Consider the following 17,106-nt stretch of genomic DNA (forward strand, 5'->3'; position numbering starts at 1 on the left):
ATTATGTTCAGGGTTTCTCTCTCAACTGGAAAAGCACATGGAAAACATGGCAACATCTGCTAGTTTTCTCTCCAGGCTTCTTGTTTCATGAAGCTCTCCAGGGGGGGGGGGGCGGGGGGAGGCATTTGCCTTCTTTGTTTTCAAAGGTCTCTGGCTGTGTGGGCTCTCCTGGTCCTCATGGGTCTGAAGCATTTTCCAAAATGTTTCCTCTTTTAAAGGATTCCAGTAAACAAATCAAACCCACCTGGAATGGGTGGAGTCACATCTCCCTCTAATAAAAGGTTAATACCCACAATTGGGTGCATCACATTTCCGTGGAGGTAATCTAATCAAGTTTCCAACCTACAGTGCTGAATAATAGGGATTAAAAGAAATGGCTGCCCCCACCAGATGGATTAGGATTAAAACATGGCTTTTCTAGGGTACATAATCTTTTTAAACCAGCACACCTCCCCTTAGCTCTTGTCCTTCCCCACAATTATTACCACTGGTATTGCTTTGGTACTGTTGATATCTTCCTGTTAAACACAGACCATAGCATGCAAAGGTAGTTTTTCCTCTACGTCCCTCATTTATTGATTATTTGTACATGATTCATACCTTTGAAGTAGTTCGTGCAAGAACTTATTTATATTTGTAGTGTTACTCAATGGGATACATGGATTTATACAACACTTTTCAGTCATTTTCACATTCAATATGGCAATATTACTTATTGACCTACTAATGAACTGCCTTCAATTCTATCCATTCCCTTACATTTAAGTTCATCCTCATTAGCTAATCTTTCATCTAAATCTAGCTTCCATGTATCTTTATGTCCCCTATATTCTCTATTAAAAGCCTCTGAGTTTACCTTTACTGAAGTCATAAAAGCAAAATCATACAGTATCTATCCTATTGTGTCTTGCTTATTTCACTTAGTGTTATGTCCTCAAGGTTCATCCCTGTTGTCATATGCTTCAGGACCTCTTTTCATCTTACTGCTGCATAATATTCCATTGTATGTGTATACCATATTTTGTTTATCCACTCCTCTGTTGATGGGCTCTTGGATTGTTTTCATCTTTTGACAATTGTGAATAATGCCACTATGAATACAGGTGTGCAAATATCTGTTTGTTTCACTATTTTCAGCTCTTCTGGGTATATCCTGAGTAGTGGTATTGCTGAGTTTAGGGCAACCCAATATTTAGTTTTCTAAGGAACTGCCAGACTGCCTTCCACAGTGGCTGTACAATTATACATTCCCACCAGCAGTGCATAACTGTCCCAATTTCTCCACATCTCTCCAGCATTTTTAGTTTCCTGTTTGTTTAATAGCAGCCATTCTTATAGGTGTGAGGTGATAACTCATTGTAGTCTTGATCTTCATTTCCCTTATAGCTAATGAAAATAAGCATCTCTTCATGCGCTTTTTAGCCATCTGTTTTTGATATTTGGAAAAATGTCTATTCATATCACTAGGCTATTTTATAATTGGGTTGTTTGTTCTTTTGTTGTTGAGTTGTATGTTTTTTTTATGTCTGCAGGATATCAAGCCTTTATCTGATATGTGATTTCCAAATATTTTCTTCCATTGGGTGGGCTGCCTGTTCATCTATTTGACAAAGTCTATTGAGGCCCAAAAGTATTTTATTTTGAGGAGTTCCCATTTATCTATTTTTTTTTCTTATTGATTATGCTTTAAGTGTAAAGTTTACAAAGGTACTTCCTATTACTAGGTTTTGAAGATGTTTCCCTATTTCTTCTAGGAGGTTTTTTTTTTTTTTTTTTTGGTGCATGGTCCAGGAATTGAACCCGAGTATCCCACATGAAAGATAAGCATTCTACCACTGAGACACCCATGCATCCTGTTCTAGGGGTTTTATGGTACTGCTTCTTATTTTTAAGTCTTCGATCCACTTTGGGTTAATTTTTGTATACAGTGTAAGGTAAGGGTCCTCTTCCATCATTCTTTTGGTTATTGATATCTAGTTCTCTCATGCCCATTTACTGAAAAGACTATTTTGTCCCAGTTCAGTGGATTTGGGGACCTTGTCAAAGATCAGTTGACTATAGATTTGGTGGTCTATTTCTTGATTTTATATGGTCTTGATTTTATTCCATTGGTGAATACTTTTATCTTTGTGGCAGTACCATGTAGTTTTGACCACTGTAGCTTTGTAATAAACTTAAAAATCAGGAAGTATTAATTCTCCCACTTTGTTATTCTTTTTTAGGATAATTTTAGCTATTCAAGGTCTCTTTCTCTTCCAGATGAATTTGATAACTAGCTTTTCCAAGTCTTCAAAGTAGGTTGTTGGAATTTTTATTTGTATAATGTTAAATCTGTACATCAGTTTGGGTAGAATCGACATCTTAATTACATTTAACTTTCCTATCCATGAGCAGGGAATGTCTTTCCACTTATTTAGATCTTTAAAAATTTCTTTTAGCAATGTTAATGTCATTTTCCATGTGCATGTCCTTTACATCACTGGTTAAGTTCTTTGTTTTTGTTTTTTAACTTTTTAAAAATTGTTCTAGTTTACTAGCTGCCAGAATGCAATCTACCAGAAATGGAATGGCTTTTAAAAGGGGAATTTAATAACTTGCTAGTTTACAGTTTTAAGGCTGAGAAAATGTCCCAATTAAAACAAGTCTATAGAAATGTCCAATCAAAGGCATCCAGGGAAAGATACCTTGGTTCAAGAAGGCCAATGAAGTTCAGGGTCTCTCTTTCAAGCGAGAAGGTACATGGTGAACACAGTCACAGTTTCTCTCTCAGCTGGAAGGGCACATGGTGAGCTTGGCGTCAAGTGCTAGCTTTCTCTCCTGGCTTCCTGTTTCATGAAGCTCCCTGAGAGGCATTTTCCTTCTTCATCTCCAAAGGTCGCTGGCTCGTGGACTCTCTGCTTCGTGGTGCTACAGCATTCTCTGCTGTCTCCAAATCTCCTTCATTGTCCAAAATGTTTCATCTTTTATAGGACCCCAGAAACTTATCAAGACCCACCCAAATGGGAGGAGACATGTCATCACCTAATCCAGCTTGACAACCACTCTTGATTAAATCACATCTCCAGGGAGATGATCTTATTACAGTTTCAAACATACAGTATTGAATAGAGATTATTCTGCCTTTATGAAATGGGATTTAGATTAAAACATGGCTTTTCTAGGGGACATACATCCTTTCAAACCAGCATAAAAATTATGAATTATAACATATATACAAAAAGCAATACATTTCCAAGTACATTTTAGCAAGTAGTTATAGAACAGACTTTAAAGTTTGGTACCACTGAGGACAATGTTAGCTATGGGTTTTTCATATATTCCTTTTATCATATGAGGAAGTTTCCTTTGAGTCCTACCTTTTGAAGTGTTTTTATCAGAAAGGATGCTGCATTTTGTTAAATCCTCAGCATGCTCTTTTGACCATGGTAGCTTTGTAATAAGTTTTAAAGGCCAGAAATATGACTCTTCTAACTTCATTCTTCTTTTTCAAGATGGTTTTGGCTATTTAGGGTCCCTTACCCTTCCACATAAATTTGACTTCTACAAAGAATTTTGTTGGGATTTGTTTCAGTTTCCCTTAGGTAACAGAATGCAATATACCAGAAATGGATTGGTTTTTGCAATGGGGATTTATTAACTTACAATTTGCAGCTCTTAGGCCATGAAAATGTCCAACCCATCACATCAGCAGGATGATATCTGGACTCTGAAGACAGGCTGCTGGTGTCCAGGACACCTCTGCCATATCGGGAGACACATAACTGGTGTCTCCTGGTCCTTCACTCCCAGGTTTTGCTTTCTGTTGCTGATTCCAGTGACTTCCTCTTTGAGATTTTGGGGGTCCTCCCTTAGCTTCTTGGGCTTTTCTCTATGAGCTTCTCTTAATTTTGTCTCTTAGCTTCTGTATGTGTTTCAACCTCTTATAAAGGACTCCAGTAAGGAGAGTAAGACCCACTTGAATGGGGTGGATCACATCTCAATTGAAATAACCTAATCAAAAGGTCCCACCCACAACAGGTCTGCACCCGCAGAATGAACCAAAAGAACATGGCCTTTTCTGGGGTACATAAAAGCCACAAACTAGCACAGAATTTAATTGGGATAGCATTAAATCTATAAATCATTCTGGGTAGAATTGACATTATCTTAATTAATTTTTTTTAATTAGAGAAGTTGTGGGTTTACAGAACAATCATGCATAAAATAGAGGCTTCCCATACACCACCCCACCACCAACACTTGCGTTAGTGTGGGAAATTTGTTATAATTGATGATGACACTTTTTTTGGTAATTCTGTTTTTAAACAGTAATTGCATTTGTTACAATTGATGAAAGATTTTTAAAGTTGTACTATAACTATTGTCCATAATTTTCGTAGACTTATTTTTCCCCATATCCCAACCTATTTTTTATGCGTGTCTTTATTTTATTGCTCATCTACCCATACATTGATAAAGAGAGTGTCCATCATAACGTTTTTGCAATCACATGGTCGAACAATAAAAGCTATATAGTTATACAATCATTATCAAAGATCAAGGCTACTGGATTACAGTTCAACAATTTCATGTATTTCTTCCTGGCTATTCTAATACACTAGAAACTAAAAAAGAATATCTATATAATGAGTCAGCAGTCATAATTATTTATTTATTCCTATTTCTCAGTTACACCTCCTCCCTCTCATTTGATCACTGTATCAATCTTCAAGGATATCTGGGCAATGACCATTTTAACTTCTTCATGCTGGAAAGGGATGTTGACCTTATGGGGTAGAAGAATGAAACTGGTTGATGCAATTGATATCTTAACAATATTTAGTCTTCTAATCCATGAGCATGGAATATCCTTCCATTTATTTATATCTTTGATTTCTTTTAGCAAAGTTTTGTAGTTTTCCATGTATAAGTCCTTTAAATCCTTAAATTTATTCCTAAAATGAATTTTTTTCTTTATTTTCTCCTCAGATTGTTCATTACTATTGTATAGAATCCTGTTTTAGTTGCTAATGCTGCCAGAATGTAATTGTGCCAGTTTGACTCTGTGGTGTACCCCAGAAAAGCCATGTCCTTTAATCCTCATTCAGTGTTGCTGGGTGGGAGCTTTTTGATTATCCATGTAGATGTGACCCACCCAATTGTGGGTGGTAACTTTTGATTAGATAGTTTCATGGAGATATGTCTCCACCTATTCAAGGTGGTGTTGCTTACTGGAGATGTTTGGAGATGAAAACAGAAAATGCCCCCAGGAGGAGCTTCATGAAACAAGAAGCCTGGAGAGAAAGCTAGCAGACATGGCCATGTTCACCATGTGCCATCCCAGTTGAGAGAGAAACTCTGAACATCATCAACCTTCTTGAGCCAAGGTATCTTTCCCTGGATGACTTTAGATTGGACATTTCTATAGCAATGCTTTAATTGGGACATTTTCATGGACTTAGAACTGTAAACTTGCAACTTATTAAATTCCTCTTCTTAACAGCCATTTCATTTCTGGTATATTGCATTCTGGGAGCTAGCAAAATAGACAAGCAATGTGCCAGAAATGGGTTGGCCTTATAAAGGGGATTTATTAAGTTACAAGCTTACAATTCTAAGGTCACCAAAAAATTTCAAACTAAGGCATCCAGAGAAAGATAACTTGACTCTGAAGAAAAGGCCAATGGCATTCTGGGTTTCTCTGTCACCTGGGAAGGCACATGGTGACATCTGCTGGCTTTCTCTCCCAGCTTCTAGTTTCAAATGGCTTCCCCAGGGATGTTTTCTTTTTGCTTCTCCAAACATCTCTGTCCGTGTGGGCTCTGAGGCTTTTTCCAAAATGTTTGCCTCTTAAAGGATTCCAGTAAGTGGATTATGATCCACTGTGAATGGGCAGAGACACATCTCCATGGAAAACACATAAATCAAAAAGTCCCACCCACAATTGAGTAGTCATATATCCGTGAAAACAACTTAATCAAAATGAACCCACCCAGGGCTGGACCCTCGATCTTTGGGGTTTGCCCCTGTGGGATTTGTTCCTATGGAGGAGGAGTTGGGCCTACTTGTGGTTGTGCCTGTGAGTCACCCCCAGAAAACCTCTTTTGTTGCTTGGATGTGGCTTCTCTTTCTAGGTCAGCTTGGTGGATGAGCTCGCTGCCCTCCCCCCTGCATGGGCCATGACTCCCAGGGGTGTGGATCTCCCTAGTGGCATAGGGTGGGGCTCCTGGGATGGGCTGGGACTGGCATCATGGGGTTGGGAGGGATGCCTTCTTGGCTGGAGGAGGGAAGAGAGAGATGAGGCAGGGTAGGGTTTCAGTGGCTGAGAGGTTTCAGGGGGAGTCGAGGGATTGTCCCTTGAGGTTGTTCTTGTGCATTATATGGATATGATTTTGTGGTTTGTGGTGTGTTGGAGTGGTTGAAGTGGGGTGCCTGGGACTGTCGTGCTGTGTTCTGGTGGCCTTGGTTCTTGAGGATGATTGTGTAGCTGGAATAGCTTTTGCAGTATAGCCATGTGACTGTGGGGACCTTGTGTCTGGTGCTCCTTTTGTCCAGGGTGTGGACAGATGAATGGAAAAATAGGGATTGAAAGTGAATGCATAATGGGGGTAGGGTGGGGGGTGGGAAGAATTGGGTGGATTGAGGGGCTGGTGATCAGTAGTGGGGAGGGTTGTGGAGTGTGGCTTGTGTTTTTTTTTTTTCTTTTTGTTTCTTTTCTAGAGAGATGCAAATGTTCTGGTGGTGAACCCAGCGGTGAGTGCATAGCTGTGTGGTGTTGTTGTGAGTGACTGATTGTATGCTATGGATGGAATGTTTTGTGTGTGATGATTTCTCAGTAAATATGTTTTTTAAAAAATCATCCTGCTCAAACAATAAGTTAGCCCCCACAAGATTCTTTTTTCCTAGGAAAAAAGAAGATGTCTTTTCTGGGGTATATAATAGTCTTAAACCAGCACAAAGTTCAAATGATTTTTGCATGTTGATCTTGAACTCCACTACTTTGCTGAATTGATTTATTAGCTCTATTAGCTTTGTTGCAGATTATTCAGGTCTCTCTCTATAGGATCATGTCATGAACAAAAAATGAAAGTTTTACTTCCTCCTTTCCAGTTTGGATGCATTTTATGTCTTTTTCTTGCCCAGTTTCTCTGGCAAGAACTATGAGTGCAATGTGGAATAAGAGAAGTGACTGTCGGCATCTTTTTCTTCTTCCAAATCCTAAAGGGAAAGCTCTCAGTGTTTCAGTATTGTGAATAATTCCTCCTACCATTTTAAAGTTGCCTTTTCTTAATTCAGTCCTCATCTTTTATCTGTTTTCCAGACCTCTAAGAAAGTTGGTTCTACCAGTTTCCCCCTACATTTGCTGTAGGGAGACAGAACCTGGGAGTTTCTCACTCCAGTATCTTGCTGACCTTATTCATTTGAATCTCCTCCTACACTTACTAGCTGGAATTCTTTTGTAAAGAATTTCCCCTTACCAACTTGGTCTATTTAGTATCCCAAAACACAATTTATACATAATTTTCAGGGTAAATGCTCAATTCTGTTGTGATTATATTTCTAAAAATTTGTTTAAATTAGTATTTTCAAACTTTGAACAATTTTCTCAGAGAAACTATTTAAAGTTGTGGTTATGTCTCCAGAATAGCATATAAAAGCCTTAATCCAAAGGGTACATGACACTTGACACATAAGCAATGAAAGATAGAAAATGTTTTTGCAATATTAGGTATTGAAAAAGAAAGTGATTGAGTTCTTAATATTTAACTTGAATGCTAGTACCTGAGACAAAAGAAGTCTTAGAGGAAGAAAAGGTATATGGACACTTGGGTGCTTTGAAGCATCCCACTGAGTACTTTCAAGGGCTTTTACAATTTGATGGCACTGGTTCTTATATCTGATTTCACACAGGACTTAAGCCCTTTCCATTTTTTTGAAACATGTATTACCAACACTGCTTTTGTTCCCAGTAACCATGGCCCATGATCAGGGCAATTCTGGGCTTGTAAATGGATAGTCACATTTTCTAATGTTCCCAGTATTCTGGGGAATTAAAGAGGTGGATATGAGTGAGTGAAGTAAAATAACTGAGCCAAAAATAGTAAAAAGCAAGAGGAAGGAGAAAAAATATTAATGCCAGGATTTTGAGGTATGAGGAAGGACCAGACCTGGGACTAGAATGAAGCAAATGAGATGCCTATAGTGCTGATTCTGCACTTGCTCAACGCTGAGAGTAAGTGTCTTCTTAAATTTTATACCTTAGGACAGTGGCTGAGGTCTGTCAGTGGGACCAGGGCAGTTAGACCCATGGAAGGACTAGATATTATGGCCTTAGTGGTCCTAGTCAAAGAGCTCCCTGATATAGGAATCAGAACCCAAGCAAAAAATCTAAGGCTGCATATAAAAACCAGGATCCTGTGCAATAGCAGAATAAGGGCAATACCACAGTAGACTGAATATTGGAGGTCAAGAAAAGCTTCATGGAGGAGACTTGTGTTGTATTCTAAAAGATGAATCAGAAACTTTGAAGGCCAAAAAAAGGTGTGGGAAGAAGCATGATAGTAAAGCTAGAAGAAAAAAACGTGTAGAAACATGGAGGCACGAAATAGGAGGGTTTGTGCCTGCAATATAGATAATATAGTTGGGGACTATATAGTCTCACACATAAGTTAAAGTTTTAAAATATGTATTGCCACCTATTTTCAACACCCTGCAATATTGACATTTCTTTGTTCTTCCTCATACAAAAACATTTTTAAATTTGTACATTTAGTCACTATCATTATACACTCTAGGCATTCCTAGATTATACCATCTCAGGCTTTATCATATATCTTTCCTTCTCATTTCATTTGTGCCCCCAGGCCTCCTCCCTCTACGATTCTCATATTCAACTTCATTCAGTGTTTTAACATTATTGTGCTACAATCAGGTAGTACTGTGCTATCCTTTTCTGAATTTTTACGATCAGTCCTGTTGCACAATCTATATCCCATCAGCTCCAATATCCCAATATCTACCCTATCTGAAATATCTTAAAGGAAATTTAAGACATCATGTCATTTCACCTCTTCATATTCACTAGGCATGTCTAAAAAGTACATTTTCTTATATAACCACACTGTCATTATGATAGTTTACAAAATTAACAATTATCCCTTAATAGCATCTAATATCCAGTCCATTATAATTTCTCAAATTGTCTCAAAAGACTGTCTAACTGTTGGTTTGTTCAAATCAGGATCCAAGCAAGATCCACACATTATATCTGATTATCTTTTAAGTCTCTCTTGATATAGAGCAGATTGGCCCTCACTTTTTCAGTTTCAAGCCATTGTCTTGTTGTAGAAATATCCCACACTTAGAACATTCTATCCTTTGGATTTGTGTGTTTTTTGTCTCATGCTGTCATTTGCCTTATTCTTCTATTCTCCATATTTTTCTATAATGGAAGTTATCTTTAGAGGCTTGATGATATTAAGATTCAATTTTTTTGGTCAACAATACTTCACAAGGGTGTTGTGTAATTCACCTTGAGTCACATCTAGAGGCACATGTTTGTTCCACCTTTAATGAACAGGTGACAGCCTTATTACTTCATTATTATGTTTCCTTCCTACCTTTCATCTAATTATTTAATCCACTGATTATCATTGGCAGAATTAATTATTACCGTAGAGGTTTCAAAATGGTGATTTCTTTATTTTCTACATTAATTAGCTGGAATTATTCAGTCTCTCTTCAACTAAGGTTATTGGGTTACTGAACAAGGAAGACAGGATAAATCCTTCTTTCCTTAATTGACAATTTTCTGAATAAAGAGTTGATGCCTTAGTTACTTAGTTTCAATGGTATATAATGATTTTTGTATGTCTTTGTTCTCTCTCCCTGTCATAATGAACTTGTATTTTTTTAATGTAGTCAATGCGCTTCAATAAATTGCATTATTATTTTAACTGATGCTCAGATGTGAGTCCCTTCATTTGCCTCTGGTATTTTTTTGACATTGACTCATTAGTGTTTGAAAGCTTATTTGATTTCTGGCACAAGGTTATATATTTCCTGCCCCATCCTGCTATTTCTCCAAGGAGCCCTAGTTGATTTATATTTTCTTTAATGAAAGCAGCTTTATTGAGGTATAATTTACATAGTATAAAATTCACCCATTTTAAGTTATGCAATTTAATGACTTTTAGTAAATTTATAGAGTTGTGCAACCATAAATACAATCTGGCTTTAGAACATTTTCATCAGACTAAAAGATACCTTGTATCTACTTGTAATCAGTCCCCCTTCCTACCCCTAGGCCCAGGAAAGCACAAACATGCTTTCTGTCTCTATAGCTTTGCCTTTTCTAGAAATTTTATATAAATAGAATCTTTACTATGTAGTCATTTGTAACTGGCTTCTTTCACTTAGCATTAATTTTTTAAAAATTAAGGTGTAATTCACATACCATAAAATTTACGATTTTAAAGTATACTTTGGTTTTTATTAGATTCATAAGGTTGGGCAACCATCACCAATATCTAACTCCAGAACATTTTCATCTTCCCAGATACTCTCCAGATAACCCCCAGGTACCACCTATTTTTACATTTTGCTACATTTGCCATATTATTCTATCCAACAACCTATCAATCCATCTGTCTGTTTGCTGTCTGTTTATCAATTCCTTATACTTCTTGAATCCTTAATACTTCCATGTACATTTCCTAAGAACAAAGATATTCATTTATGTATCCACTTTACACTGATATAAAGCCCACAGTCTATATTCCAATGTTTTTCATATGTCCCAATCATGCCCTTTTGAGCCTTCTCTCCTCCCTTGTTAGAGCCTGTCCAGGATCATGTATCTCCTCATTAGATACTGCCCAGGATCATGTATCTGGCTACTCTTATTATTATAATTTTTATTGTAGGAACATCTACACAACATAAAATCTCCCATCTCAACCACTCCCAAGCATACCATTACTGGGATTAATCAAATTCAGTTTGTTTCAGTACCCTCACCACCTTCCAATACCAAAATTTTCCCATCTCCCCAAATAGAAAACTTACACACACTTTGCATTAACTGCCCATTCCCCCATCCAATCCCCCACCACTGGCAAACTGTACTCTAATTTCTGTCTCTAAGAGCTTGTATATTCTGCAATATTTTTTGTAGTTACCATGGGGGCTTCAATTTAACATCCTAAGTCTGATTTGTTTGATACCAACTTAAAAAACTTCAGTAGTACACACAACCTATGTTCCTAAAACCCTCCATCCCTCATCTTTATATATTTCTTGTCACACATTACATGTTTATACATTATGAACCCAAAACCACTGATTTCTCATCACATTCTATTCACTTGCCTTTTAGATACTGTAAGAAATAAACAGGGGAGTTTCAACCACACCAAACTTTAAAATCTGTTCTATAACTACTTGTTAAAGTATACTTGGAGTCCTGAAATGCAGAGGGGCCAGCCTTTCCAGAACATCAACTAGTTCATCCCCCATCCCATATTATTGACAGGTTCTTCCAACATGAAAAAGTCAGAATAGGACATAGCCCAAATACCCCTAAAGAGTGGGAGAAAGATCAAAGGTGATGGTGGAGTTATACAGAGAAGTTAGGATTTAGCGAATAATGTGAGTGCTAAATCATTATACTGATATTTTTAGCCTCCAGTAGCTTAGAGCAGTTAGAAATAAAAACCTAAAATAGTGGAACTTTAACCCATACCAAACTCTGAAATCTCTTCTATAATTAATTATTGTGATGTACCTTGAAATGTATTGCTTTTACATATATATGTTATTTAAAGAGAAAGAGGAGTATAACACAGAAGATAGGATTTAACAAATGAGTATGACTGTTGAATCATTATATTGATATTTCTGTTTGTCTCTAGTGTCTTGTAGCAGATGGAAGAAAAAATGAAAAATCATGGAACTGTAACTCATACCAAATTTAAAAATCTGTTCTCTAACTATTTGTTAAAATGTACTTGGAAATTTATTGTTTTTGTATATATGTTATATTTCACAATAAAAAATGATTTTAAAAAAGTACTTTGAAATTTCTGGGACTCGGCATCAAGGGATTGAGAAAACCTTCTCGATCAAAAGTGGGAAGAGAGAGATGAGACAAAATAAAGTGTCAATGGCTGAGAGATTTCAAAGAGTCAGAGGTTATCCTGGAGGTTATTCTTATGCATTATATAGATATCCCCTTTTTAGCTTAAGGTGTATTAGAGAGGTTAGGGGGAAATGCCTGAAACTGTAGAGCTGTGTTCCAGTAGCCATGTTTCTTGATTGTATAATGATAAAGCTTTTACAAACTGACTGTGTGATTGTGAAAACCTTGTGTCTGATGCTCCTTTTATCTATGGTATGGACAGATGAGTAAAACATATGGAATAAAAAGAAATAATAGGGGGAACAAATGTTAAAATATATACATATATATATATATATAGGGTAGATGGAAATACTAGTGGTCAATGAGAGGGAGGGGTAAGGAGTATGATATGTATGAGTTTTTTATTTTTCCTTTTTATTTATTTTTCTGGAGTGATGCATATGTTCTAAAAAACGATCATGGTGATGAATATACAACTATGTGATGATATCGTGAGCCACTGATTGTACACCATGTATGGAATGGTTGTATGTTAAGAATGTATGTGTATATATGTTGTTTTATCAACAAAAATTTTAAAAAGTACTTTGAAATTTATTGCTTTTTTGTATATATGTTATATTTCATAATTTAAAAACATTAAGAAAAAACAAACATTGCCCATTCATCCAGGTATGAAAGTCTCCCTGGTGACGTGAGAGATAACTCCCAGGGATGAGCCTGGCCCTGGCACTGTGGGATCAACAATGTCATCCTGACCAAAAGGGGAAAAAGAAGTATAACAAATAAGGTTTCAGTGGCTGAGAGAGTTCACATAGGGTTGAGGGGCTACACTGGAGGTCACTCTTAAACAAGCTTCAGTTAGATATTGCTACCTATCATAACTTGCCAAACCCCAACCAAAACCATTCCTCCCAATCCTAAAGAGCACCTAGGGCATTTTAAGACTGCACAAAGGTTCCATGCACTAGGGTAACTTTCCAAAACCTACAACCTCCAGATGGGTCCCTGGATCACATAAGTCCTGAAATATAGAGGGGCCAGCCCTTCTAGAACATCAACTAGTTCCATCCCCCCATCCCGTATTAATGACAGCCCCTTACAACATGAGACAGTTAGAATGGGCATAACCCAAATACCCCTAAAGAGTGAAGAAAGATCAAAGTGATGGTGATGTTATACAAGAAGGTCAGGTTTAACAAATGAGTATGAGTGTTGAATCATTACATTATTTCTTTTGTTGTCCAGTGTCTAGGAGCAGCCAGAAGAAAAAACAAAGCATAATGGAACTGTAATCCATACCAAACTTTAAAATCTGTTCTATAACTACTTGCTAAACTGTACTTTGAAATTTATTGCTTTTTTTGTATATATGTTGTTTTTCAGAATAAAAATGTTAAAAAAGTGGAGTTTCAAACCAAAAATACAGTAGTACTGACTCCTTTTAAAAATGTATTAATAAAACCAATCAACATAAATTATGAACATTCTTTTTTTATCACATAGTTGTATATTCATCATCATGATCATTTCTTAGAACATTTGCATCAATTCAGAAAAAGAAATAAAAACAAAACAGAAAAAATTCATACGTACCATAACCCTTACTCTTCCCATTCACTGATCACTAGCATTTCAATCTACTAAATTTATTTTAACATTTGTTCCCCCTATTATTAATTTATTTTTAATCCATATGTTTTACTCAAATGTCCATAAGGTAGATAAAAGAAGTATCAGACACAAGGTTTTCACAACCACACAGTCACATTGTGAAAGCTATATCATTATACAATCATCTTCAAGAAACATGGCTACTGGAACACAGCTCTACATTTTCAGGTACTTCCCTCCAGCCTCTCTGCTATGCCTTAACTAAAAAGGTGATATCTATTTAATGAATAAGAATAACCTCCAGATAACCTCTCGACTCTGGAATCTCTCAGCCATTAACATTTTACTTTGTCTCATTTCTCTCTTCCCCTTTTTGGTCAAGAAGATTTTCTCAATCCCTTGGTTCTGAGTCCCAGCTCATTCTAGGATTTCTGTTCCGTGTTGCCAGGAAGGTCCACACCCCTGGGAGTCATGTCCCAGGTAGATAGGGGGAGGGCAGTGAGTTTGCTTGTTGTGTTGGTTGAGACAGGCCATATCTGACAACAAAAGAGGTTCTCTTGGGGGTGACTCTTAGGCCTAATTTTAAGTAGGCTTAGCCTATCCTTTGCAGGGTTAAGTTTCATATGAACAGACACCAAGATTGGGGGTTCAGCCTATTGCTTTGGTTGTCCCCACTGCTTGTAAGAATATCAAGAATTCTCCGCTTGAGGAATTTGAATTTTCCCCCTTTCTCACCATTCCCCCAAGGGGACTTTGGAAATACTTTTTATTCCCTGTTCAAACCCTTCTGGGATTTATCGAGGAATTACTCCAGACAAACCTAAAAAATCTCATGACCTACCCAAGGTTCCATGTACTTATGGTATTCAATTAAGCTGTCCATATAGGTTATATTAGGAAATGTGCTAGTTGAAGTATAAATTTTGTACCAAATAAACTTTTTTTGCTTTCTTCTCACACATAAGTTAAAGTTTTAAAATATTAGTTACCATCTATTTTCAACACCCTGCATTATTGACATTCCTTTGTTCTTCCTCATGCAAAATATTTTTAAATTTGTACATTTAGTCACTATCATTATACAAACTAGGCATTCCTAGATTATACCATCTCAGTCTTTATCATCTATCTTTCCTTCTGATTTCATTTGTGCCCCCAGGCCTCCTCCCTCTATCATTCTCACATTCAGCTTCATTCAGTGTTCTAACATTATTGTATTACAGTTAGGTAGTATTGTGCTATCCATCCTGAATTTTTACAGTCAGTCCTGTTACACAGTCTGTATCCCTTCAGTTCCAAATACCCAATATCTATCCTAGTTCTATCTCCTGATGACCTCTGTCCTGAACTGAAATTATCCAAGTTCATTCATTAATGTTAGTTCATATCAGTGAGACTGTACAGTATTTTTCCTTTTGTTTCTGGCTAATCTCATTCAGCATAATGTCCTTAAGGTCCATCCATGTTGTTACATACTTCATAAATTTATTCTGTCTTACAGCTGCATAGTATTCCATCGTATGTATATACCACAGCTTGTTTAGCCACTCTTCTGTTGATGGACATTTGGGCTGTTTCCATCTCTTGGCAATTGCAAATAATGCTGCTATAAACATTGGTGTGTAAATGTCCATTTGTATATTTGCCCTCATGTCCTCTGAGTAGATACCTAGCAATGGTATTGCTGGATCATGTGGCAATTCTACACTTAGCTTCCTGAGGAACCGCTGAACTACCGTCTACAGCAGTTGTAACATTTGGCATTCCCACCAACAATGGATAAGTGTGCCTCTTTCTCCATATACTCTCCAGCACTTGTCATTTTCTGTTTGATTGATAATGGCCATTGTGCTGGGTGTGAGATGATATCTCATTGTGGTTTTGATTTGCATTTCCCTATTAGCCAGGGAAGTTGAGCATTGTTCTAGTTTGCTAGTTGCTGGAATGCAACACACCAGAGACGGATTGGCTTTTAATAAAAGGGGATTTATTTCATTAGTTCTTCAGAGGAAAGGCAGCTAACTTTCAACTGAGGTTCTGTCTTACATGGGAAGGCACAGGGTGATCTCTGCTGGCCTTCTCTCCAGGCCTCTGGGTTCCAACAACTTTCCCCAGGGTGATTCCTTTCTGCATCTCCAAAGGCCTGGGCTGAGCTGCGAGTGCTGAGATGAGGTATGCTGAGCTGCTTGGGCTGTGCTACATTGAGTTTTCTAATTTAAGCGCCAGCCAATTAAATCAAACATCATTCATTACAGCAGGCACACCTCTTAGCCAACTGCAGATGTAACGAGCAACAGATGAGGTTCACGTACCATTGGCTCTTTTACAGCAACAGAAGTATGTACCTTCCACTGGCCCAGTTGACAAATGAGTCTAACTACCACAAGCATCTTTTCATGTGCTTTTTGGCCATTTGTATTTCCTGTTCTGAGAAGTGTCTGCTCATGTCTTTCATCCATTTTGTCACTGGGTTGTCTGCCTTATTGTCGTTGAGTTGAACAATCTCCTTATATATTCTGGATACTAGAACTTTATCTGATATATCATTTCCAAATATCGTCTCCCATTGTGTAGGCCATCTTTTTACTTTCTTGACGAAGTTCTTTGATGCATAAAGTGTTTAGTTTTGAGGAGTTCCCATTTCTTTCTTTCTTCAATGCTCGTGCTTTGGTGCAAGGTCTAGGAAACCACCTCCCATTAAAAGATTTATAGGGTATTTCCCTACATTTTCTTCTAACAGTTTCATGGTCTTAGATCTAATGTTTAGGTCTTTGATCCATTTTGGATTAATTTTTGTATAGGGTGTGAGATATGGATCCTTTTTTATTCTTTTGCATGTGGATATCCAGTACTCTAGGCACCATTTACTGAAGAGGCTGTTCTGTCCCAAGTGAATTAACTTAACTGCCTTATTAAAGGTCAATCGTCCATAGATGAGAGGGTCTATATCTGAACACTCTATTCAATTCCATTGGTCCGTATATCTATCTTTGTGCCAGTACCATGCTGTTTTGACAACTGTAGCTTCATAATATGCCTTAAAGTCAGGTAGCGCGAGACCTCCAACTTCATTTTTCTTTCTCAGGATACTTTTAGCTATTCAGGGCAACTTGTACTTCCAGCTAAATTTGGTTATTGGTTTTTCTAGTTCTGAAAACTAAGTTTCAGGGATTTTAATTGGTATTACATGGAATCTGTAATTCAATTTAGGTTGAATTGACATCTTAACTTTATTTAGTCTTCCAATCCACATGAACAGGGAATGCCCTTCCATTTATTTAGGTCTTCTGTGATTTCTTTTAACAATTCCTTATAGTTTTCTCTGTATAGGTCTTTTGTCTCTTAGTTAAATTTATTCCTAAATATTTTAT

At 37.1% G+C, this 17,106-nt stretch overlaps 1 protein-coding gene across 1 annotated transcript in view; it reads left to right on the plus strand.

Annotated features, from left to right (window-relative positions):
- Nucleotides 1-17,106, plus strand: part of SNX12 (sorting nexin 12) — a 103,845-nt gene that overhangs the window by 64,881 nt on the left and 21,858 nt on the right. The window lies entirely within an intron of this gene.

The sequence above is a fragment of the Tamandua tetradactyla genome, chromosome X (genome assembly GCF_023851605.1).
Source record: "Tamandua tetradactyla isolate mTamTet1 chromosome X, mTamTet1.pri, whole genome shotgun sequence".
Lineage (NCBI taxonomy): Eukaryota > Metazoa > Chordata > Mammalia > Pilosa > Myrmecophagidae > Tamandua > Tamandua tetradactyla.